Source organism: Cornus florida, unplaced genomic scaffold (assembly GCF_030987335.1).
Source record: "Cornus florida cultivar Cherokee Brave unplaced genomic scaffold, ASM3098733v1 CherokeeBrave_3.0.0_Hap2_Chr08, whole genome shotgun sequence".
NCBI lineage: Eukaryota > Viridiplantae > Streptophyta > Magnoliopsida > Cornales > Cornaceae > Cornus > Cornus florida.
In genome coordinates this window covers 57878941-57903076 of record NW_026775578.1, presented here as the reverse complement: position 1 = coordinate 57903076, position 24136 = coordinate 57878941, and the positions used below count along the sequence as shown (strand labels likewise).

The following is a 24136-nucleotide window of genomic DNA, read 5'->3' as shown; positions in this document are numbered from 1 at the left end:
ATTCCAACACCTACAATCCGGGTTGGCAAGATCATCCGAATTTCTCGTGGCGGCAACAAGCCCCACAGAATTCCCAATTCCAAAACCAAGGGCTGCAAAATCAGCCCTCTTCTCAATATCAAGGTAGACCTTTCCAAGCCTCTTCAAGCTACCGTCCTCCTTACAATCCAAATGTCTCCAATCAACCTCCTGTGTGTCCAACTGACGAGATAGTAGCTGCAAACAAGCAAATGATGGAATCATTAAATAAGCAAATAATGGATGCCAACAAGCAACTCTTGACATCCTTGCAGCCTACTCTCCAAATGGTTCACTCTCATACTCAATCCATAGCTAATCTCGAAAATCAAGTGGGCCAAATAGCTAACTCGGTGAATCAATTGCTTCAAAAGGACAAGGGCAAGCTTCCCTCTCAACCTTTTGAAAATCCTAGAGGAATGCATGTGATTGACGAAACCCCTCCTCCGAGTGGGCCGACTCATGAACAAGTTCAAGCTATCACCACCCTTCGGAGTGGTAGAGTGGTTGACAACAAGGTCGATGGAGACAAAAGTGAGGAAGTTTCTCCTTTAAAAAATCCAAATTCAAGCTCTTCTAATCCAAATTCTTGTTCAAATACCATTCACGGAAATCCCACACATGTCTCCCCAAATGTGGAAACTACTTATGAGCCAAAAGCTCCGTTTCCTCAACGTCTTCAAAAGTCGACACATTTTGGGAACAAGAATTGTAAAATTGAAGACATGTGGGAAGTTTTCAAGCAAGTGAAGATTTACTTGCCCCTCTTGGATGCTATCAAGCAAATCCCTCCCTATGCAAAATTTCTCAAAGATTTGTGCACTCAAAAGCGCACTTCTAAAAATCATTTGCCAAAAAAAGTGAGGTTAACTGAAAATGTTAGTGCTATCATTCAGCACAGCACTCCCCCGAAGTATAAGGATCCAGGTGCCCCCATAATCTCGTGCGTCATTGGTGACAGCAAAATTGAGAGGGCCCTCCTTGACTTAGGAGCTAGCGTGAATTTAATTCCATACTCGGTCTACCTACAACTTGGTTTGGGAGATCTTAAGCCGACTTCCGTGGTTTTGCAACTTGCCGATAGATCGGTCAAGCATCCACGAGGTATTCTCGAGGACGTTATCATCAAAGTGGACAAATTCTACTTCCCGGTAGATTTTGTGGTTCTTGATACGGAACCAGTCCATGACCCAAAAAAGCACATTCCCGTGATCCTTGGTAGGCCATTTTTAGCCACGGCTAATGCATCAATTAATTGCCGGACCGGGGTGATGGACATTGCTTTCGGAAACATGCAAGTCAAACTCCACATCTTTCATGCAACTCAACATCCTTCCAATGAGGATGATTGTTTTCTTGTGGATGTCATCGATGAAGTGGTCGAAGAATCTCTCCCCTTCATCCTAAGCAAAGATCCCCTTGAAACTTGCATGTCCCATTTTGACTTCTCAAACTTTGATGTTGATCAAGCCATTCAAGAAGTCAATTCCTTGCTTGATATTAATGCTATCATGGATGTACCTCCTTGGAAAATTCCAAAAGAACCACTTCCCCAACTTTCCACCACTCCTCCGGTCCCATCATTGTTATCTCCGCCCCAACTTGAGCTTAAGCCGCTCCCGGCCCATCTCAAGTATGTGTTCCTTGGTCCAAAGCAAACCCTTCCGGTCATTATTGCCTCGGACCGTCGAAACGACCAAGAGGCCAACCTTTTAGCGGTGCTCCAAGAACATAAAGAAGCTATTGGTTGGACAGTGGCAGATTTGAAAGGAATTGACCCCTCCATTTGTATGCACCGCATTCATATGGAGGATGACGCAAAGCCTACTAGAGAGGTCCAGCGCCGATTAAATCCAAACATGAAGGAAGTGGTCATCAAAGAGGTGATCAAATTGCTAGATGCGGGAATCATCTATCCTATCTCTGATAGCAAGTGGGTGAGGCCCACACAAGTTGTCCCCAAGAAATCCGGGCTCACCGTGGTTGAAAATTCAGCGGGCGAGCTCGTGCCACAACGAACCACCACCGGGTGGCGTGTGTGCATTGACTATCGTAAACTCAACTCATCAACTAGGAAGGATCATTTCCCACTCCCATTTATTGATCAAATCCTAGGAAGGTTAGCCAGCCAAAGCTTCTATTATTTTCTTGATGGTTATTCCGGCTATAACCAAGTGGCAATCGCCCCCCAAGATCAAGAGAAAACAACATTCACATGTCCCTTTGGTACTTTTGCCTATCGACGCATGCCTTTTGGTCTATGCAATGCACCGGCAACGTTCCAAAGGTGCATGATGTCCATATTCTCCGATATGGTTGAAAGGTTCTTGGAAGTTTTCATGGACGATTTTTTCGTATTTGGCTCCTCCTTTAACTCGTGTCTCAAAAATTTATCTCTTGTGCTCCAAAGATGCAAAGAGACGAATCTCATTCTAAGTTGGGAGAAAAGCCACTTTATGGTCTAAGAAGGCATTGTTTTAGGACATGTCATTTCTAAGCGGGGAATCGAGGTAGACAAGGCAAAAGTTGAGTTAATCTCTAATCTTCCTCCTCCTAATTCCGTCCGTCAAATCCGTTCTTTTCTTGGCCATGCCGGATTCTATCGTCGCTTCATCAAAGATTTTAGCAAAATCTCACGGCCCTTGTGTAATCTCTTAGCCAAGGATGTTCCGTTCAAATTTGATGACGCTTGCATGGAAGCTTTCATCAAACTTCACATTCTCCTCTCCTCTGCCCCGATCATGAAACCCCCTAATTGGTCTCTTCCCTTTGAGATCATGTGTGATGCATCCGACTATGCATTAGGGGCGGTTTTGGGCCAACGTGTGGATAAACTTCCGCATGTCATTTATTATGCTAGCAAAACTCTCTGCGATGCCCAATTGAACTACACCACCACTGAAAAAGAATTGCTAGCGGTGGTGTACGCCTTGGATAAATTTCGCTCTTATCTTCTTGGCTCCAAGGTCATCGTCTTTTCAGATCATGCCGCTGTTAGGCATTTGTTAGCGAAAAAAGAGACAAAACCCCGCTTAATTCGATGGATCCTCTTACTTCAAGAGTTTGACATTGACATCCGGGACAAAAAAGGGACCGACAATGTTGTCGCCGATCATCTCTCTCGCTTACTTATTGAGAAATCTTCAGAATTTGCAGCCATCCGTGATTCCTTTCTGGATGAGCAACTTCTTCAAGTTTCACATTCTACTCTTCCATGGTTTGCGGATATTGTCAATTATCTTGCGGTTGGCAAAATTCCAGCTCATTGGTCCAAACAAGAGAGGGACCGGTTTTTCTCCCAAGTCAAGCATTTCTTTTGGGAAGATCCGGAACTATTCAAGTATTGCCCGGACCAAATCATCCGGTGATGTATTCCTAAAACCGAGGCCACAAGCATTTTAAATTTTTGCCATACTCTTGCTTGCGGAGGCCATTTCAGTGCCAAAAAGACCGCTAACAAAGTCCTTCAAAGCGGATTCTTTTGGCCTACCTTGTTCCGGGATGCATACAATTTTTACAAATCGTGTGAACGATGTCAAAAACTTGGATCCATGGCCCGAAGAGACATGATGCCCCTCACCAACATTTTAATTGTTGAAATTTTTGATGTGTGGGGGATTGACTTCATGGGACCATTTCCATCTTCTTATGGCTATGAGTACATCCTTGTAGCGGTGGATTATGTGTCTAAATGGGTTGAAGCCGAGGCTACCAAAACCAATGATCATAAAGTCGTGATCCATTTCATTCAGTCTCACATCTTTAGTCGTTTTGGTACGCCCCGAGCAATCATTAGTGATGGCGGATCTCATTTCTGAAATCGTTATCTAAAATCCGTCCTTGCTAGGTATTCCGTCATTCATAAGGTTGCTACACCTTACCACCCTCAAACGAGTGGTCAAGTAGAGATTTCTAACCGGGAGATTAAGCACATTTTGGAAAATACGGTTAGACCGGACCGCAAAGATTGGTCCGTAAGACTAAACGATGCGTTTTGGGCTTACCGGACAGCTTATAAGACACCCATTGGCATGTCACCATATCGACTTGTCTTTGGCAAAGCATGTCACCTCCCGGTAGAATTAGAGCACCGTGCTTATTGGGCCATAAAAAGGTTCAATTTTGATCTCAAACAAGCCGGCTCTAATCGTGCGTTGCAATTAAATGAACTTGAGGAATTGCGTAATGACGCGTATGAAAGCGCAAAAATTTACAAGGCAAAGACTAAAGCTTTTCATGACAAACATATCGTCAAAAAGTCTTTTGCCCCGGGACAAAAGGTCTGGCTTTTCAATTCCCGCTTGAAACTCTTTCCCGGTAAACTCCGGTCAAGATGGGATGGTCCATACATTGTCACTACCGTCTTTCCTCATGGAGCAATCGAACTTCATGATCCTGCAAGTGGATCACTCTTCAAGATAAATGGCCAAAGGCTTAAGCCTTGCATTGACGGCACAATTCTAACCCGAAAAGTTGAGGAAGTCCTCTTGACGGATCCAATTTATGAGGATTAGTGCCTGCTCTAGCTTGGTCTAGCTATCGACATTAAATTTAGCAACTCAAGGAAAGCAATTCTTTCAATTTCCAAGCTTCCTTCTCTTTGAAATTGCTCGAGCCTTGCAAATTTTCTGGGAAACGGTTTAGGAAAGCCAAAAATTTGATTTTTCTTAGACCTTCTCAACTCTATTTTTCATTCCCGGAAGTCTCCATCGCTTTCTAGCAATTTTATTAGATTTTTTTTTCAATACGACTCATGTGCATATTTTCTCATTTTCAATGAAAAGTTTAAAAATTTTCTCAAAATTCTTCATGCATTTGAGATGATTAAAAAGTTGAAAAATTGCAAGGTTTCAAAACAAAACTTTCAAAATTTCCCATGCATTGGAATGGAATGAATTTGCAAGTTTAAAATTTTCTCCAGAAATTTCATTCATGCATTGTGTGCTGTTGCAAAGGTTTGAAAATTTTCTTACATCCACCCATGCTTTGTGTGATGTTCTGAAAGTTGGCAATTTTTCCATGCATTAGAAATTGCAAAGTTTGAAAAATAAAAAAAATAAAAAAAATAAAAAATAAAAATGGGACTTCATTACCTCCAAATCCATGCAACCATGCACGGCATTCCATTCCATATTGCAGTTGTGCATGCCTAGACACCTTGCTTGCATGCATTCCATTCTTTTTTTTTTTGTGTTGCATGCATTTCTATGTTGTATGCATCCCATGCATTTCTTTGTTGCAATCCTACATGATGGATGAATGGTTGGAAGCACCATGCATGGCAATCCATCAATTGCATTCGTCCATGCACTCACAATGCAGCCATGAAATCAATCCATGCAAGATCATCCATGCATTCAAGTTGGCTGACACATTCAATCTCCATATGCCAGTTCATTTCCAAGCTACTGAGCCACTTTCGTGCACTCCAAATTCCAATTTGAGTGCTCCAAATTCTTCAACCCACAATGCTGAGCCTACTGATCCAGTTTAGAGCACTCTACCACCCAGCTTCAAGTGCTCCCAGCCTCATCCCAGCAAACCCAAACTCTCTGGCTTCATTTCGAGCAATCTAAACTCCAATTTGGAGTGCTCGACCTTGCTTGGGTTTTGAACCCCAAAGCTGCTGAGGCTACTGGTCCCAATTCGAGCACTCTACTTCCATGTTTAGAGTGCTCGACAACAACTCCAAGAACCACAACCCACCAACCTAAACCCTCCAGCATCCAGCTACATGCCCTGCATGCATGCATGCAAGCCCATGCATGCAAGCCCATGCATGCATGCCCCTCAACCAACCACCCTCCCACACCATACCACCATCGATCAACCTCATACACCACAACCACCCACCTCAATCTCCTCTCAACCCACCACCATGCATGCCCATGCATGCAAGACCACCCAACAACCTTCCCAACCACTTCTCCCTTCCCAACCCAGCCTCATCTCCAACCAAACAACCCACTTCATACAACCCAACCTCACTCTCTTATGCCACCCTCTCGGCATCTCCACACTCCACCATCTCAACCACCCTCTCGACACATCCACCTCCCATCATGCTTGCCAACCATGCAACCAGCTTTCTCTCTCTACCCAAACCAACCAACCCACCACCCCACAACCAAGCAACCAGCTCGCATGCACACCCCATGCATGCATCCCACCTCACACACTACCAAATTCCCTCCACCAACCTTCCTTCTCCTTCTCACAACCCCAATCACCACCTCCACTCTCAGCCACCATGCAGCCATGCATGTCACAACCATGCCCGACACACCATGCTAACCATCTCCACAACCAACCCACCACCCCACCAACCCAAACCCACCCCTCTCTGCCGATTTCTAGAGCACTCGAACCCAAGTTTCGAGTGCTCGCCAATGCCCGGGCTCTCTCATGCAAACCAGCCGAGGCCACTGCCCCCATTTCGAGCACTCGAAGGCACCCTTCGAGTGCTCGAACCAAGCCTCTCTCTCCCTCCCTTTTAAAACCCCAGCCCACCACTCTCACTCAACCTCATCTTCTCTCCTCGGCTGCCAACCCCTCTCCTCCACCAACTCCACAACCCAACCACCCTCAACCTCACCACCCCATGCAAACCCACCTTCACCTCCTCCACCTTTTTCCCCACTCTCCTCTAACCCAAGCACCATCATCAACCTCCCACCCATCCCCACCATTTATCCCACGCACACAGGGCCTTTGGTTCTCCATTGTGGGGTAAGTTTCTCCTTCTCTTTCTCTTTCACATTTTTGGTATCAATGGAGGATGGGCTTGCATGCAATGGAGATTTGTGATTGTTTGGGAGTCGTTCTTACAATTGCAGGGCCAAAAATTTTTGGGTTTCATCCTCCACCCCACTCATTTTCACCTTCTCCTTTTTGTGGTGCACGCCAGGTGTTCGCTGAAATTCCTCAACCAAGTCCACCTCTCTAAATGTCTTGTGCCGGTCCTTCTCGCCCTCCTCGACCCTCCTCGGGTGCCCGTGCTGTCACTCGTGAGCGACCACATGATCCTTGGGATCGCAAACAACTCAACTACGAACTCTCATTTTCGCTCACGGATGCCTTTGACATTCTACCCACAACTTCGTGGGCTGTCGCCGAATTGACTAACCGACGTCTGCAGCACATTTGCACTCCCCTTGCCCGGGTTGCCTACACCCGTGTAGTGCGCCTCTTCTATCAGAATCTCCAATACCCTGAAGAGCCGCCCATTTCTCTCACTACATCCATTGATGGCACCACCTATGCTTTCACTATGACTGACATCATTCAGGTTTCTGGTTGCCCCATTGAGTACCCCGATGACATTGTCAATCGTGAAAATCTCCCTTTATATGAGGAGCCGGATACATTAACTGTGGAGCAGATTGCCGCTGCCATTTGCACTATTGACGATCCTACTCGGCCCCAGTCTTTTATCCACAAAACCAATCTTCCGGAACGCCTATGGTTCATTGACACTGTCTTCAAGCACAATGTCTGCCCTTTGGTGCATAGCACCGAGCGTCGGGGACTCCTTCTGCAAGCCTTATATGCCATGGACCAAGGCCAATGGTTCTCCATCCCCGAGCTCATTTGGACCAAATTTATGAAGTTTTGGCATGATACTCATAATGCACGGGTTCCGCGAGTTGAAAATCGGAAATTGCCTTTACCATTTTTCATCACTCGGCTCCTTCAGCACAAGGGTTTCGTTGTTCCTCCCCGTGAACCAAAAGGCGAAAAAATTAAAATTTTTACCCAGCGCCGGTGGATCAATGTTCTGAGCCATTCTAGTACCCCTCCGCCTCCTGCCCCCCTGTTCATCCACGCTCCACCTCCTCCTCCTTCTGAGGCGGTTTCCACCGCCGCCACCGCTGCAAGGGTAGAGCCTCCGGTCGACTCTCACCAGGACCAGGCTTTCATCCGGGCTTCCATTGCCGGTATTCATGAGCGACTAGATCGTTTTGAGAATTCTTTGTCCGCGTGCACTCAGACTCTGTATGAGACTTCTTCACGTGCTAAAGAAGATCGTTGTCTTGCTGCTGAAGACCGCCGTGTCGCTGCTGAGGACCGTCGTTTGGCTTCCGCTGAAAGGCGTAAGACTCAATCTCTCCTCCATTCCATCCTCGCCCGTTTACCTTCTGGCCAGTAGCTTGTTGCGAGTGTGGACCTTCTCTTTTTGTTTCATCTGTAACTATTTCTCTTGTATCTTTTGTTTTCCTTTTAAACTGTAAGAATTTGCTATGTATAGGTTGCTCTAGTCGACATGATCCCTGTACAGCTCTTTTTGTCATCATGTAAACTCTTTTTGCAATGCAAATTCTTTCTGTTCTGTTAACTTTCGCTACCTTCTTTTTCTGTATTTATGCTTGTGCTATTAATGCTATTTGTGGTTGTTTCTTTTTGTTCTTCATGTTGCTCTCCAGGTTGCGCGGTCCAATTCAAGTTTGGGGGTTTTTGTTCAAACTGCCGTTTCCTCCCCCTGGGTATTGTTGTTCTTTTTTTTTACTCTTTGTCATTTTTGTCTCTAACTTGCATCCATGTCCCACATTGAGGACACTGTGTAGTTTAAGTTTGGGGGTGCATCAAAGCATTCTTGGCATATTTTTGGTTTCATAATTTTTGCTAAGCAATGATAGTATAACTTGACACTTGTCGGAGATGAAACATATGTTTAATACCTTGTGTATAGAAGCAATTGAAATTTTTGAAAATAAAGAAAAATTTGAGTTGAAATGATCATGTAGATTCAAACTAGTCTGTATAAATGTTTCAATTAGATTCTTGCTGGATTTACACTCTTATAAGCTTCACAATGCACAGATGCACATTGGAAACTTAACTGTGAGGCATGCAGCTTGATCAACCTTGACCTTGGCCTAGTTAATCTGATTTGATGGACCTGATAGATGAATATCTTTGGCATGATTTAAGTTATCTAAAAAAAAAATATATATATATATATATATATATATGAAAAATGACCAGTTGACGTTCGTAGCCTTTCCAACTCGAGCTATTAAGCCCTTTGGAGTGTCTCTACACTTAACACCCTAAAGCCGTCTGGTTTGGGAGTTGTTGGCCTAACGCTTGCTACAAGGGTTGGTTAGAAAGCTTAAAGGACTTAAACATTGCACGGTCATTCAAAAAAAAATTGTAATAAACATGGTTAGCTAGAGTTTGTAGCCTTTCCAACTTGAGCTATTAAGTCCTTTGGAGTGTCTCTACACTTAACACCCTAAAGCCGTCTGGTTTGGGAGTTGTTGGCCTAACGCTTGCTACATAGGTTGGTTAGAAAGCTTAAAGGACTTTAGCATTGCACAACCATTCTATGTTTCGCTTATGAGTTGAAATAAATTGTTAACAAGCAACAAAAGTTGTCTTGAAAATAAAATCATGCCTTAGGGACTTCATGTAAAAGGGAATTCATTGATTTGAAAACTTGTGCCTTGGAATTGGAAAAGAAAGTAAAAGCCGCATGTTGAGAATCCAATTCACTTTCACTGGAGTTTGAGTTATTTCCATTTAAGAGATGACAATTGAATTATTTATATGGACTATGATGTTGATGCATGCATGTTGAAATGGTTTTTCCCATTTTTTGTATCAATGCTTCATATATGTAAGGTAGTTTTCCCAATGACCCCATCTCCAGTTTTTGTCTGTCTCAAGTTGTATTTGAGCTATGTATCTATCTCATTTTACCATGGATGATATTTTTGTAGTAGCATGCCCATGGTTGTCTTTTCATTATGTTTTTCATTGTAGTTTTGCTAAGGGACTAGCAAAATGTAAGTTTGGGGGTGTGATAAGCGCCGAATATTGTATATTCAAGCGCCCTAAATTACATTAACAAAGTCCAGTTATTAATTATTTTATGTAGATTAACTCCATTTGCATGTTTTTATGCATTTTCAGGTTAAAGTGCAAAAAGGAAGCAAAAATGATGCTTTGTGGAATTTTGAGCAAAAAGGATGCCATTTCTGAATTTCTGGCAGCAGTGATCCTGACTTTTGTCGCCATTTTCGACCTAGCAAAATCAAGAACTAGACTTCTATCATAACATGAAAGATTTATATCTCTGAATCAGCTTTCCAAATCTTTAAGTGGTTCATCATTCAGAGTTCGGAGCAGAGAGTTATGATCTTCGTAACAGAGGTGCGCAGAACTGCCTGGCAGCACTAAAGTACTGCTTTTCTCCCCATTTTTGACCAAACAGACTTGAGAATTGGGTCTTCATCAAAACATGAAGTTTTTAAAACACTGAATCAGCTCTCCAAATCTTCAAATAGATCATCATTTGGAGTTTGGGGCACAAAGTTATAGCAGTTTTCCCAAAATAAGTCAGCGCTGAGCAAGAGGAACATGTTGCACATTGCACTAAGTTAGAGTGCTCGAGATCACTTTTCGAGTGCTCGAAAATCAAGCAGATTGCACTCGGAAATGGCTCAATTTCAGCCACTTGCACATTGGTTTCCTCAATGCCATCTTCCTTCTTTATGAAGTGGTTGGAGGTGTTCCGTGGAGAAGAGAGAGGGTGTGTTGGAGAATAAAAAGCTACCCAAGGGCCACACAATATTTATCTTTGATTTTTGCAAGATAGAGGAGGGAGAAGAGAGCAAGAAAGGAAGGTGTTCTTGAAGCTAACAAAGGGGAGCTCGAAAATTGGAGATGGAGTTCAAGCTTCTTCTTCATTCTAAGGCTCCAATGGGTAACTAACTCCTCTTCTAGGGAGGTGATGAAACCCCTCCCTTGTAAGCATGTGTTAGTATAGTTTATTTTTGGGGATTACAATGTATTTTTGATAGTCTTTCCATGGTCAAGAGCCTCATTTTTGTTGTAATGAATGTTGAATGTTTATAAATGATTATTGTGAGTTATTCATCTTGTCTTGGATGGTTACTTTTCGTAATCATATTGCTTGCACTTCCATGGTGACAATGGAAGTTAGATCATGGAGTGGTTTCAATGGCATAGAGTTGGAGAGCCTAGATAGTTCATGGCTTAGGGTTTCCCTTTGATGGTCTATACTTGATTCTTTGCTTTATGTGCATTCACCAATTAAATTAGGGCTTGATAATCCTTGACTTAGTAAACATGTTCTAAGCTACATTTTAGTTTAGGTAGTTGATCATGTGAACCTTTGATGATTTATTCTTGCCTTCCTATTTAAATGAACTTCTTGAGGATATTATAGCAACCTAGTATTGTTATGTATCATGACTATCATATATGTTGTTTTTCCCTTAAATTATTCTTAACCTAGCATGTGTATAGGGATGGAGGTGGATTCATTTCCCTAGCCTTCTTTACTTGTACTTCACTCCCTTGAATTCTTGCAATTTATTGTTTTATGCACTTTTAATTTCCTAGCTTAAGTGACATCCAACAAACCTCTATAAACCCCTTATCATTCTAAGAACAATTCTAGACACTTAGGTTGCCATAGACTAGCGCAGTCCCAGTGGTTCGACTTACCCGACCAATAGCCCTATTTTACAATGATTCGTGCTATTGCGAAGGTTGATGTATAGTTGATCAACCGATCAGTGCATAATGTCTCATTTGTAATACATTCTTGAAAATTTTCGCACAATCATCCATGCATTGAAATTCTTGCACTGTTTAAAATTTTTCCATGCATTTGCAATGTTTGAAAATTTTTCAAAATTCCCCATGCATTGTCCCATGCAAAATTTCAATTTCTTTCTATGCATGCAAAGCTTTAAAAATCTATCCATGCATTAGATTGGAATAATGTGCAAAGTTTTAAAATTTTCCATGCATGGCTTGAATTGAAGCTGCTGCTTACAATGATTTTTCAATGCATGGGAATGACATGAAAAATTTTCGATGCATGGAATGGCATGCAAAGTTTTCAAATATTTTTCCAACTGCCATGCAAAGCTTTAAAAATCTTTCCCTACATGGGCATGGCATGCAAAGTTTTCAATGATTTTCCAATACAAAGTCTCCATTTCTTCCCATGCATGCCAAGCTTGAAAATTTCATTTTTGAGAAATTCATCCATTTTGCATCATGTTGCAATGTATCAAGCTTGGAAAATTTTCCATTGGCATAATGTTGCAATTGTTCAAAAATCCTTCCCAGTGATTTCATCCGCCTAGCATGCTCACTGCCTCCAGTTCGAGGGCTCTAGCACCCATTCCGAGTGCTCAGCATTTCATCTCATAAGCCTCTTCATTTTCCCGAGCTTACTGATCCAATTTCGAGCACTCGAATTGGCATTTTGAGTGCTCGACATCCCTCCACATCTTGGCCATTCTCTCTGCCCCAAGCTCGAGCACTCCAGCTTCCTCTTTGGAGTGCTCGAATTTTGCTCCATCCCATACTAACCTCTCTCAATCTCACTGCCCAATTTCTGAGCACCTTTAGCACCCATTTGGATTGCTCGACAATGCCCAACTCCAAACCTTCTCTCTCTCGGCAACAACCCACTTCCAGCAATCACCTTCCATTTGCAACCCTCCCCAAATGCATGAGCCACCATGCAAGAAACAACTCACCCTTCTTACCAACCTACACCAACTTCACTCACACCACCTCTCGGCCACTATGCCATCAACATATCAATACACACCTGATAAGCGCCGAATATTGCTTATTCAAGCGCCCTTAATTGCATTATTTAAGTCCATTGTTTGTTTAATTATGTAGATTACCTTCATATGCACGTTTTTGCATATTTTCAGGTTCATTGGCCAAAAAGAAGCAAGAAGGATGCTTTGTGGAGTTTTGAACATCAAAGGTCACAATGCTGAATTTCTGGCAGCAGTGGAACCTGGACTTTGCTTGCCATTTTGACCTTGAAAACTCGAGATCTGGACCTCCATTATAAAATGGCATATTTAGAGATCTGAATTATCTTTCTAAATCTTCAAACGGTTTGTCATTCGGAGCTCGGAGCAGAGAGTTATGGCCTTGTTACTAGAGGTGCGCAGAACTGCCTGGCAGCAATGAAATTCTGCCTTGATCTTCAATTTCGACCAACCAGACTTGAGAATTGGATCTCCACCAAAACATAAAGTTTTTAGAGCTCTGAATTAGCTTTTCCAAATCTTCAAACAGTTCATCATTTGGAGTTTGAAGCGCAAAGTTATGGCTATTTTACCAAAGTAGGTCTGGGCGAATCAAAGCAAGCATGGAGCAATCTGCTCCATTTTCGAGTGCTCGAGGCCTTACTTAGAGTGCTCGAATTTGGGGCAGAATTGCCTTCGGGAATTCTCATTTTGGCAGCCACTTGTGCATTGGTTTCCTCATTTTCTACTTACTTCTTTATGAGATGGTTGGGGATGTTTTTGGAGGAGAGAGAGAGCTTTGTTGAAGGAGATAAGGCAAGGAAGGCCACACATATCATTAAGCTTCATTTTTTTGAGAAGATAGAGAGAGAGAAGAGAGCAAGGAGGGTGTGTTCTTGAAGCCAAAGGAAGGGAGCTCGAAAATGGCTTATTCTTCCAAGCTTCCTTCTTCCATTTTTGTATCCATGGATAACTAAACCTCCATCTAGGGAGGTGATGAAGCTCTCTCTTATAAGCATGCTTTAATTTCATCTAATTTGGGGAATGATTCATGTACATGGTAGTTTCATGATTTAGAGCACTTACACTTGTTGTAATGGATTTGAATGCCTATAAATGATCATGTTGAGTTCATTATCTTGTCTTAGATTTTATCCTCTCATGATTATATAACTTGCATCTTCATAGTAAGAATGGAAATGAAATTGTGAAATGGGTTTAAAGGCATGTTGTATGAGAAATTTGTTAATCCATAGCTTAAGACTTCCTTTTGATGGATTAATCTTGTATCTTGACTTCATGTGCTATTACCATAGTGATTGAGGGGTTTGATGGTCCCTAGCTTAGTGAGCATGTTATGGCTACACCCTAATCTAGGTAGTTCTAGTATGTGGCTCTTTGAGGGATTATACTTAAATCTTGATCCTATGATTTTCTTGAGGATAATGTAGCAATCTAGTATTGCTACATATCATTGCCATGTAGTGAAATTGTTTCCCAAGTTAATAGAAATTTAGTATGTTTATAGGATTGGTGGTGAATTCACTTCCCTAGAGCTCCTTTTCTAGACTTCTTCCTCTTAAATTCCTTGCATTTATTTCTTTAAGCACATTTCAATTCTAATGACTAAGTGACAAACCAACAAAACTCTATATAACCCCTCATCATTCTAAAAGTAATCTAGACTATTAGGTTGCCATACACTAGCGCAGTCCCAGTGGTTCGACTTACCCGACCAATAGCCCTATTTTACAATGATTCGTGCTATTGCGAAGGTTGATGTATAGTTGATCAACCGATCAACACCATGCACCATGCCAACCCCAACATCCAAACCCACCATCTCTCTCTCTCTCTAAACGACCATGCAACCACCACACTAACTCATAACCTCCACAGCTTTGCACAGCATCTCAACCTTTACCCCACTTCGGCACTAACCAAACCAACTCCACGACCTACTATCCAAAACCTCAACCCAAACCATCAACTTCCCTTCCCATGCAACCCCTCCTACATGCCCATCTTGCATGCAAACCCATCCTAACCTCCAACCACCTCTCAAACCCACTCCTCACACACCACACCAACTCAACCTCAACCCCACCTCACCATCCCGACATCATCCTCACCTCACCACCATACAAACCACTTCTCTCACCTCAACCCACACTCAAACCAACCTCCTCTTCACTCCACCTCCCTCATTTCTCTTCCATACACAATCCATCATCCCCACTCTCTCTCTCGGCTTATAACAACCAAACCCAACCCAACCCCTTGCATGCACCAATACATACCTCCTCTGCATCTCACAACCCACCCACTTCCTCACCTCATGCATGCCCATCAACCATGCATGCCCATGCATGAAAACCCACGCAGCCAACCTCCACCACTCGGCCACCTCAAAACATCCACCAACCCACCATGCCGAGTGTACCATGCATAGACCACAAACCCCAACCTTCCAACCCTCACCACAACTCACCATGCAAACCCAACACAGCACCATGCTCGAACACTCTCAACCAACTCTCCCTAACCCCACGACCTTGCACACACAGCACTCTCTCTCTCGGCTACCTCACCATACAACCACTCTCCACTCTCTCATCCAACCGGCAAACCAAACATCACCTTCACCTCTCTGTAATATTTTTGAGCACTCAAAGCCAAGCTTCGAGTGCTCGCAAATGCTCGACCTCTCAAACCCATGCATCCAACTCACTGACCCCATTTCGAGTGCTCAAAGTGCAGCTTCAAGCACTCGAACCAAGCCCACTTCCTACCTATTTTAAAACCCACCTCACCCCACACACTCACACCCTCCTCCTCTTTTAAATCCAAGTCCTCACCACCCACAACCAACCACCACCTTCTCTCCCTCTCAACTCTAGGCTACCCCAACCTCCATCCCTCCATCACTCACCACCCCACATTACTCACCATCCATGCACCTCATTTCTTCTTCTTCTTCTCAAGGTATGTAAGCTTCATATTCTCCTCCTTTCTTTGTCTTTATTTCCATTATACGGAGTGTGGGGATACATTGTGGAGGTTGTGTTGAATGTTTTTGATGATTGCTCTATGATATACCTTGTTTTCTTGCCAAAATTTTTGGGTTTCATCATCCGTCCCACTCATTTTTACCTTCTCCTTTTTGTGGTGCACGCCAGGTGTTCGCTAAATTTCCTCAACCAAGTCCACCTCTCTAAAATGTCTCGTGCCGGTCCTTCTCGGCCTCCTTGACCCTCTGCAGGTGCCCGTGCTGTCAATCGTGAGCAACCACGTGATCCTTGGGATCGCAAACAACTCAACTACGAGCTTTCTTTTCCGCTCACAGATGCCTTCGACATTCTACCCACTACTTCGTGGGCTGTAGCCGAATTGACTAACAGGCGTCTGCAGCACATTTGCTCGCCTCTCGCCAGGGTTGCCTACCCCCGTGTAGTGCGCCTCTTCAACCAGAATCTCCAATGCCTTGAAGAGCCACCCATTTCTCTCACTACATCCATTGATGGCACCACCTATGCTTTCACTATGACTGACATCATTCAGGTTTCTGGTTGCCCCATTGAGTGCCCCGATGACATTGTCAATCGTGAGAATCTCCCTTTATATGAGGAGCCGGATACATTAACTGTGGAGCAGATTGTCGCTGCCATTTGCAATGTTGACGATCCTAATAGGCCCCGGTCTTTTATCCGCAAAACCAATCTTCCGGAACGCCTCTGGTTCATTAACACTGTTTTCAAGCACAATGTCTGCCCTTTGGTGCATAGCACCGAGCGTAGGGGCCTCCTTTTGCAAGCCTTATATGCCATAGACCAAGGCCAATGGTTCTCCGTCCCGAAGCTCATTTGGACCACATTTATAAAGTTTTCGCATGACGCTCATAATGCACGGGCTCCGCGAGTTGAAAATCGGAAATTGCCTTTGCCGTTTTTCATCACTCGGCTCCTAAAGCACAAAGGTTTCATTGTTCCTCCCCATGAACCAAAAGGCAAAAAGATTAAAATTTTTACCAAGCGCCGGTGGATCAATGTTCTTAGCCATTCTAGTACCCCTCAGCCTGCTGCCCCCCTGTTCATCTAAGCTCCACCTCCTCCTCCTTCTAAGGATGCTTCCACGGCAGCAGCCGCTGCAAGGGTAGAGCCTTTGGTCGACTCTCAGCAGGACCAGGCTTTCATCCGGGCTAGCATTGCCGGTATTCATGAGCGGATGGATCGTTTTGAAAATTCTTTGTCCGCGTACACTCGGACTATGTGTGAGACTTCTTCACGTGCCGAAGAAGATCGTCGTCTTGCTGCTGAAGACCGCCGTATTGCAACTGAGGAACGTCGTTTGGCTCAGGCCGACCGGCGTAAGACTCAGTCTCTCCTCCATTCCATCCTCGCCCGTCTTCCCTCTGGACCATAGCTACTGCGAGTGTTAGACCTTATCTTTTGTTTTATATGTGCATATTTCTCTTGTATCTGTTGTTTTACTTTTGCACTGTAAGAATTTGCTATGTATAGGTTGCTCTAGTAGACATGATCCATGTACAACTCTTTTTGTAATCATGTACACTCCCTTTTGAATGCACATTCTCTCTTTTCTGTTATCTTTTTGTTCATTATTTTTCTGTATATGTGCTTGTGCTATTAATGCCTTTTGTGGTCGTTTCTTTTTGTTCTTTGTCATGCTCTCCAGGTGGCGCAGTTCATTTCAACTTTGGGGGTTTTGTTTCACCATGCCGTTTCCTCCCCCTGGGTATTTTTGTTCCTTTTTATTCTCTGTCATTTTTGTCATCAATTTTACTCCATATCCCACATTGAGGACACTGTGTATTTCAAGTTTGGGGGTGCAATATTGCATTTTTGGCATAGTTTTGGTATCACTATTTTGTAAAGCAATGATAGTATAGCTTGAAACTTGTCGGAGACAAAGCATATGTTTAATACCTTGTGTATAGAAGCAATTGAGAAATTTTTGAAAATAAAGAAATTTGAATTTGAAGTAATCATGCAAAATACAATATAGTCTGTATAAATGCCTCAATTAGATTCTTACTGGATTTACACTCTTATGAGTTTCACAATGCACAAATGCACATTAGAAACTTAACTGTGAGGCATGCAACTTGATTGACCTTGACCTTGGCCTAATTAATCTGATTTGATGAACCTAATGGATGAATACTTTTGGCATGAATCTAAAAAAAAAAAAAAAAAAAAAAAAAAAAAAAAAAAAAAAAAAACTGAGAAAGAAAGAAAATAATGATCAGTTGACATTCGTAGCCTTTCCAACTCGAGTTATTAAGCCCTAGGAGTGTCTCTACACTTAGCACCCTAAAACCGTCTGGTTTGGGAGTTGTTGGCCTAACGCTTGCTATAGGGGTTGGTTAGAAAGCTTAAAGGACTTAAACATTGCACGGTCATTCAAAAATATGTGTGTAATAAACATGGTTTGTTGGAATTCGTAGCCTTTCCAACTTGAGCTATTAAGCCCTAGGAGTGTCTTTACGCTTAGCACCCTAAAGCCGTCTGGTTTGGGAGTTGTTGGCCTAACGCTCGCTACATAGGTTGGTTAGAAAGCTTAAAGGATTTCAACGCTGCACAACCATTTTATGTTTCACTTTTGAGTTATAATAAATTCTTAACAGGCAACAAAAGTTGTCTTGAAAATAAAATCATGCCTTAGGGACTTCATGTAAAGGGGAATTCATTGATTTGAAAACTTGTGCCTTGGAATTGGAAAAGAAAGTAAAAGCCGCATGTTGAGAATTCAATTCACTTTTACTGGAGTTTGAGTTATTTCCATTTAAAGAGATGACAATTGAATTATTTATATGGACTATGATGTTGATGCATGCATGTTGAAATGGTTTTTGCCAATTTTTGTATCAATGCTTTATATATGCAAGGTAGTCTTCCCAATGATCCCGTCTCCAGCTCTTTATCTGTTTCAAGTTGTATTTGAGCTATGTTTATGTTTATTTTTGCCATGGTGGATATTTTTGAAATAGCATTCCCATGTTTTTCATTCCATTGAGCTTTGCATTTTGGTTTTGCTAAGGGACTGGCAAAATGTAAGTTTGGGGGTGTGATAAGCGCCGAATACTGTATATTCAAGCGCCCTAAATTACATTAACAAAGTCCATTAATTGATTATTTTATGTAGATTATCTCCATTTACATGTTTTTGTATATTTTCAGGTCCATTGGCCAAAAAGAAGCAAGAAGGATGCTTTGTGGAGTTTTGACCATCAAAAGGCACAAAGCTGAATTTCTGGCAGCAGTGGATCCTGAACTTTGCTCGCCATTTTGACCTAGCAAACTCAAGAACTGGACTTCCATCATAACATGAAAGATTTAGAGCTCTGAATTATATTTCTAAATCTTTAAACGGTTTTTCATTCGGAGCTCAGAGCAGAGAGTTATGGCCTTGTTACTAGAGGTGCGCAGAACTGCCTGGCAGCAATGAAATTCTGCCTTGATCTTCATTTTCGACCAACCATCATTGAGAATTGGATCTCCACCAAAACATAAATTATTTAAACCTCTGAATTAGCTTTCCAAATCTTCAAACGGTTTTTCATTCAGAGTTTGGAGCGCAAAGTTATGGCCATTTCACCAAAGTAGGTCCGGGCAAATCAAAGCAAGTATGGAGCAATCTGCTCCATTTTCGAGTGCTCAAGGCCTTGCTTAGAGTGCTCGAATTTGGGGCAGAATTGCCTTTGGGAATTCTCATTTTGACAGCCACTTGTGCATTGGTTTCCTCATTTTCTACTTACTTCTTTATGAGGTGGTTGGGGATGTTTTTGGAGGAGAGAGAGGGCTTTGTTGGAGGACAAAAGGCAACCAAAGGCCACACATTTCATATCCTTCATTTTTACAAGATAAGAGGAGGGAGAAGAGAAAAAAGAAAAGAGTTCTTCAAGCTAACAAAGTTGAGCTCGAAAATTGGAGATGGAGTTCAAGCTTCTTCTTCATTTTAAGGCTCCAATGGGTAACTAACTTTTCTTCTAGGGAGGTGATGAAGCCTCCCTTGTAAGCATACTCTAGTTTTGTTCTTAATTTGGGGAATGAAGTATGTATGTGGTATTTTTCATAATCTAGAGCTCTACATATGTTGTAATGGATCTTAATTTCTATTAATGATTATGTTGAGTTTTATCATCTTGTTTTAGGTTATATTCTCTCATGATTTTATAACTTGCATCTTCATAGTGAGAATGGAGATGAGATTATGAAATGGTTTTCTTGGCATGTCCTGTGAAGGTTTTGATAGTCCATTCCTAGGAACGATGAACCATACTACACCCCTAGTTTAATGTAATTTAGATGGTTCATACCAACCGTGGATGGATTATACTTAGTCTTTGATTACATGTGTATTTACCATACAAAGTAAGGGATTTGATAGGCCATTCCTATTGGATTATACTTAGATGGTTTATACTTAGCTCTTGATTGTATGAACTTCTTGAAGATAGTGTAGTTATCATGCATCTCTACATATCATGGTCATTTACATAAGTAGCTCCCCAAGTTAATTGCAAGCTAGCATGTTTATGAGGTGTATGGTGGATTCATTTCCCTAGTCCTCTCCACCTAAGTTTCACTCCTTTTAATCTCCTTCAATTTATTATTTTATGCATCTTTACATTTCTAGCTTAGTGACAAACCAATCAACAACTCTTTATTACACCTTATCACTCTAAAATGACTCTAGACACTTAGGTTGCCATAGATTAGCGCAGTCCCAGTGGTTCGACCTACCCGACCAATAGCCCTATTTTGCAATGATTCGTGCTATTGCGAAGGTTGATGTATAGTTGATCAACCGATCAAGATCTCACTCTCTTGTTTTTTCTAAATTTCACTTAAATTGCTTGTGTTACATTGAACTTGTTTAGTTTAGTTTATAGTTTAATCAACCTAAACACACCATCTCTTGATCACTCGACCTACTAACCCTGTACATTGTCTCCATTGCTAGTGCACCTATAATCCGTTGGGACAATCCCTACTCACCCTAGCTATATTTTTAATTAGTGGTAATAGTGTCATTTATAAATTTAAAACTTGGCCACACTATTTTGCATATCTTTTAGACGTTGGTGCTACGACCACACCAATCCATTCCATTTTCCAATAAATGCCTAAACACCATGTCGAAGTGTTAGTGCTTTGCATTTAGACAACAATTACAAGGGCATAAAATCTTCTCTGGATAGCCCACATTCGCTTGCGCCTGATCAGCAAACCTCCGTGCTCCTTTTAAATACTTTAGATTAACTCTATAAAATTAAAGCTTTAACATTTAATTAAACATAAAATTAGTGTAGACAATATTAACTTTTATAAGCAAACTCCGCTACATATAATAACCTGTAAGTCATGTGCATTTATTCTTTATCCATCACTATTTGCTTAATTATTTTGTCTAGTAACCTATCACTAAAGATAAAAAAAAAAATTGTCAAATTGCAAGGCAGATTTTTATTATTAAAGCTTCTCAAATTGAAAGGCAGATTTTTATTATTAAACATATACTTTAGTCCATATAATCCTATGAAAGAAAATTTTAAATCCTTTTCTTGGTCATTGGCCAACTGCAAACATAATTAAAAGACAAGGGCTATAATGACAGAGGAAAAGGAGGAACCAAAAGCAAATCCGGGAAAATAACTTAATTTATTTTAGCAACAATGATATGACACAGACCTTGTAACACCAGGGAGCAAGGAGCAAAGACTTTCTTCCTTCTAATATCTTTTCTCTAAATCACTATGAAAGAGAAAGAAAAATGTCAATGCGAAACAACAGTAAAAAACAACGATGTGCAAAGATAAAGGCCTGAAAATAATTGCAAAACAATATTTTAGTATGGTAGTTGAAGCTCTCCCCTCATTGTTCACCAAAATAAACATATCTAGTTATAAGATCACATTTACTGACTTGTTAATATATTTTCAAATCTCCTTAACACGCTTGTCCTTTTTTGTCTTAACTCTTTCAACTACATCATATGTTATACAATTCATAGGTATAAAGTTTTGTACACAATTACAAAAATTTAGTTCATCTCGCAAAGTTAGAGTTGTGCAAAAAATAACAAATCATTATTCTACCACCAAATGCGTGCATGATTAATGAAAGATGAATTAGTGATGCACAAAAATCTCAAAGTATTTTGTAACGAAATCGAATAAATACTTGCTAAAGAAATTGAATTAAGATCAAAAAATTCTATAATAAAAAAAAATAAAATAAAAAATTGTGTTCACAAAGATCTACTTCACTTACAGAGGGTGGAAATGAGAGCAAGTAAATGAAGTCACTTCAGTTGAGTTAAGATAAAGAACAAAAACTTCAGTATTTGATATCAATGAACACAACATACATCAACTACAAACCAAAAATTCAGTGGCATTATGAGGTGCAATCATCATGATTTTATAGTATAACAGGAAATAGTGCTCAAACTATATAGCTTGTGCTTAGCTTAACTCATTATTTATTAAACAGTCATCCATTATGCAATATTTTGAAAAGTAAATCAAATGTCATCATAACACCATCGTGATGGCCATTCACCTGTCTTTTAGCCTTTTCATGAAGATACTATACCAAAATAATGCACTTTCCAGGTAGAATATTTATGAATTTACAATATCAAGTTACTCACAGTAATTGAGTTACTTTAGTTGCCTTTCTCTGAGTGCCTTCTATCTAAAATGAAATTAGAAGCTATTTCTACTAAGAACTAATTTATTGACTTGCTATACTTTTGAGTCTTAGGTTGATGTGGCCTTCTATATAGCTACATTAAGATAATTCTGAACCTCAAGGATTCCAAAAAAGACTTGTAATTGATCAACTGCTTTTTTTTTTTTTTTTTTTTCCTGATTTGACCAGATAATCACTTCCAACTGGAATCTCAGATATGCTTACACAATAAGAAGAAGTCACCATACAAAAGAATAACTGGCTTCCAGGTAGTCAATTTTCTCCCATTTGTGCTTATCTTGTTGCCTTTTTATGTTACCATCTTGTTTCTATTATAAAGTGTGAAATTCTCCTAATGTCATGTTACTCTACTCCAGTTTTATCCACAAGACCCCAGTAAACTAATGATCACTTGTGCTGATTCACAAGTCAGGATTCTTCATGGAATTAATGTGATTTGCAAATATAGGGGTACGTGTTTATTCTTTTCTTTTGGATTCTTAATTCTTTGATGACTTGGTGGTTACTATCTTAATCCATGTATGTTTCCTACAATATGAGTTGTTGAAAGGCAGTTCTCTGTATTGGACGAGTAATGCATTGATAAATTGCATGCTCAAATGTTACTTTATTGCAGTGACTGTGTTGTGAAACCTAAATGGCTCTTTGAATATACATTTTTTCCTGAAAAAAAAAAAAAAGAAAAAAAACATTTCTCTCTTATTTATTTATGTTTATTGTAACTCCGTTCTTGATTGTGAACCTTTTTAAATCTTAGTGTTAAACCCAACTTCTTGCATAATAGAGGTGTCCGTGGGACCTTGTTGAACCTCTTCCATTTGTTCTTTATAATGGGATGTTTGGAGAGCTGGTGGTTCGAATTTCTTGGGGAAAAAAATAGGGGAATTTCAAACGAATAATAATAATAATAATAATAAAGGACATACCAGTTCTTAGCATAGAGTGGTTTGAAACGCACAGTCAAGCAAATCTTCCCTCCTCTATACATCTAACAAAATCCGCAAAAACCCAAATCAAATTACATCATTCCCACACACACAAACACACAGATAAAAAAATTGACAAACAAAATTTGATAAAAAAAAAAAAAAAAAAAAAAAAAAAAAAAAAAAAAATTAAACCTAATCGAACCTTGTGGGTCTTGCCATCTAGTTGGGGCAATTCGAGCTCGGGGGCAGTGGAAGGGTAGGTGACGGGGATGTCGAATTGGAGATTGAACTCGTACTTGAGGAGGTTATGGACGTACCAGCACTTGCTAGTCCACCGTGTGCCCTCTTCGCTGGTTGAAAACCCTAACCTCGTTGAAGCTTCTTTTAGGAAGTAATTGATAGAAGTTGGGCCTCCTTCTTCTTCTTCTTCTTCCTCCTTTTTTTTTTTGTCCAGTATATATATTTAAGCGGATTATATATATTAATTGTGCCCGCCACCTATTTACTTTGGCAATTTGGCGGGGGAGTGAAAATGTCTGGGGGAGAAAAACTTTTATTACTTATTTACGGAGCAAAAAAGGCACCTTAGATGTGAAATTCATTCTTGGTTTTTTAAGTAATTTTATTAATTGTGCCCGACCACCTGTTTACTTTGGCAATTTGGCGGGGGAGTAAAAATTGGGTGGTGGGAAACTTTTATTACTTATTTACGGGGCAAAAAAGGAGCCTTAGATGTGAAATTTATCCACAAGCCCTTTAATACACCGCAAAAGAACTTAAGTTCATTTTTCCATTATTTCCTGTGTATATTTTTTAAGTAATTTTATTAATATATTGTGCCTATTCAAGCTTATTTGCGGGAAAAAAAAAAAAAAAAGGCCTTAAATGTGAAATTTTAGTGCTTCTTCAACGA

At 40.9% G+C, this 24136-nt stretch overlaps 1 long non-coding RNA gene across 1 annotated transcript in view; it reads right to left on the bottom strand.

The window, feature by feature from the left end:
* The window catches only part of LOC132271791 (uncharacterized), a 75127-nt gene extending 51359 nt beyond the window's left edge, over positions 1 to 23768 (bottom strand). The window contains exons 1-3 of the long non-coding RNA XR_009469831.1: positions 23426 to 23768; positions 23221 to 23282; positions 21269 to 21331 (exon numbers count right to left, since the gene is read on the bottom strand). This is a non-coding gene — a long non-coding RNA (uncharacterized LOC132271791). The remainder of the gene's footprint in view (positions 1 to 21268; positions 21332 to 23220; positions 23283 to 23425) is intronic.
* Between the last annotated feature and the right edge of the window lie 368 nt (positions 23769 to 24136).